This window comes from Nilaparvata lugens, chromosome 6, assembly GCF_014356525.2.
Source record: "Nilaparvata lugens isolate BPH chromosome 6, ASM1435652v1, whole genome shotgun sequence".
NCBI lineage: Eukaryota > Metazoa > Arthropoda > Insecta > Hemiptera > Delphacidae > Nilaparvata > Nilaparvata lugens.
In genome coordinates, this window is record NC_052509.1 from 33,231,179 (window position 1) to 33,234,294 (window position 3,116).

The following is a 3,116-nucleotide window of genomic DNA, read 5'->3' on the forward strand; positions in this document are numbered from 1 at the left end:
AACGAGAATGCCATTGTGAATTTAGTGAGGGAAAGCGAGGATGGCACACATTGGGTTGCATATAAAAAAGTCGGCTCTAATGTTTGGTATTTTGATCCAATTGGAAATTTACAACCACCATACAAATTGGACAAATATTGGAAAAAAGAAATTGGAGTCAATATATTTTATAATGTAGAGCACATGCAGCCATTAAATAGTGATTTTTGTGGTCATCTTATGTTATTGTTTCTTGCAAATCAGTTGTAATTAAGTGTTTGTGCTGAACACACATTACAAGATGGTTGTTATTACATTAAGATCTAACACAAGTAACCTCTACGAACATTTACAAGGAATTATTGAAATTATTATGGAAATTGGATTGATTAATTTTTGTAGTTACAATAGTATTGCAAATGTTAACAAAGGAAAAAATTCCAGCTTCAAATATGGTGATAGATTAATTATTGAGCTGGATATGGGTGCATATGAAGTTGAGGATATTATAAAATCTTTAAAGAATAAATTGAATATTGATGAGGAGAAGAATAAACTTATTATACTTGCAAACACAAATACTATGATGATTGAAATTCATTCTGATAAAGCTATTGTTTTAACACGTACTGATTCGATTGGTAAGATACTTGGTTTTGATAATGTTGTTTTGCAACCAAATGAATGGCATTATTCCCAGCATTTGGTTAACATAACAAGCATTGGTAGTGTTGTACTTGAGTGTAATTTAGCATGTGGTAGTTACTCTGACAGAAAACAAAAACATATAATCTACAAATTTTTGCCAAAGGTTCCTAGCGGTTATTTAGTAAACGAAGTACCATCACCAATTATTCATGTACCTTTGAATACTCATCAAATTCAAACTATTAATGTGAAGGTAACAGACCAGAACGGATCGTTTATCAATTTCTGTGTAGATACAATTACAATAAGGTTGCACATACGTGAAAAACAAAAGTAAACCTAATGGGTTATCTTGTTTTCAATCAACGTTCAAATAAGACGTGTACACACAATGTCATTATAGAGACGAACGTGAGAGCGTCAACACCTGATAACAAACGTGCTTTGTCGGCTAAAAGTGTAAGAATATTAGAAAAGTTAGGTTTTATAGTTGATTGGCGGAATGTTAGGAGGAGGAGCCGCAATTAGTGAAATTCTGGACGTGGAGACAGAGCTTCAGTTTTATAATGATATAACCAAATTCCAATTTCACACTCATACAGTTTATTTGGGACAAGAAATAAAAAACTCTGATGAGGCACGTATTGGCATAAATTCTTTAGATGTCTATTCTTTACCTTGCAAATCATTTATATTTATTGAGGGAACAGTTAGCTGTACAAAACCGGGAACAGAGCTGGCTGATCCACCAGTTGTGGCAGACTATAAATTAAGCAGTAACGTAATCAGCAACCTTTTTGATGAAATACAATATGAATTAGCAGGTCAGAAAATTTCTAAATCAAGATTGATTGGATTAACATCCACAATTAAAGCTTTACTAGTGAAGAATACACTCGATAAAAACACATATAGATATAGATATAAAAGTGCTTTATTGGAAAAAAAAACAATATTTTACCAGAAGTATCATTTGGAAATATCGCATACACTATACTGCTTGGTCAAAGACTGTCAGCCGGAAATTCCGAATTACTAAGATAAATGAGTCAAATAAAAAAAAAATAAATAAATGAGTCTCTTTGGATAAAACAGAAGCATTCTAACATTTTATATTTCTAATGTGATCCAATTTCTTTCTTCATTTTTTTAAATGAAGGAAAATGATAATAAAGTCCAAATAATACATAATGATTAAATTTCTTGATAATACACAAATTAAATTAAATAACCTGAGTAGAAAAAAGTCGGAAAAGAGTACCCAATGACTAAATTACAAAATATACAACTTACTATGGCACTAACCAAACATGCGTAAGAAGGAAATATACATGTAACGCTATTTCAATTCTTGAATTACAATGGATTAATTCTTTCTTTTTCAAGAGTAAATAGGCCTATTACCTTTGAGTGGAAATGATCTAGATGAGAACAAAACAGCACCAACCTGACCTCAATTACAAACATTGACAACTATTGAGATGATGTATAATAATAATAATAATAACAACAATAATAATGGGGGTTCATAATTTTTTTAATATCAAACCAAACTATTAAATTATTGAAATACCTCAGTAATTAAACTCTTGAATTAATTGCCACCTATAGCGCCAAGCATCTCTACAAAATAATGCCAGCTTTACCCAATCCTTGCCATTCAAAAAATCAATAAATCCTTCCTGGTTAAGCTCAATAGCTCCCAAATATCTACATCTCCACTCTGATAGAATGGGGCATATTGCTAGGAAATGGAAAATATCCTCGTTATCTCCTCTGTTACATAATGAACACCGCATGTCTCTATTTTCCAACCACGGCTTGTAGTTCAAATCTATCAATCCACATCTTGCCTTCATCACCCATTTTATAAGCGCATGGCTACTCAGCTTCTTCATATAGCTCGCAGATCCTAGACTCACTTTCAGTGCTCTGTAATGAATATGAAAATTTGCCGCTGTTGAACCTCTCAAAAGATTCTCCCTGAAATTCTCTCTCACCCCATCCAACAATTTCAACATTCCACTCTTCCAGCTACCCATATTCTGAGCGGAAAAATCCAAATTAACATTGCACTCTGCTGCCATTTGTATCCATGCCTTGTACCAAAAAACACTTCTTCCTTATCACCTCCACAGCCATAATCTTTGGTAATCGATCATTTTCCATTTTCAAAACTTTATTGATGTATTGAAAATGAAGCTTCAATGTATACTCGAAAATCAGCCTTTCATCCGTTTCAAGAAACAACATGTAATTTGGTGTGTTATTTGACAATGCGAACAATCTTTTAATATACAATCGTTTTAGTTTCTCAATGCTATCAAATTTCTGAAACCCCCACTCTTGTGCCGCGTAACAGATTATTGCTCTACTACATGCATTAAATAATACCGATTTAGCTTCAAGATTGATTTTATTGTCATTTATCACTCTGTTACAACCAACATTCAAACTCAATTTTGCAATCTGTATCCTCTCCTTCATGT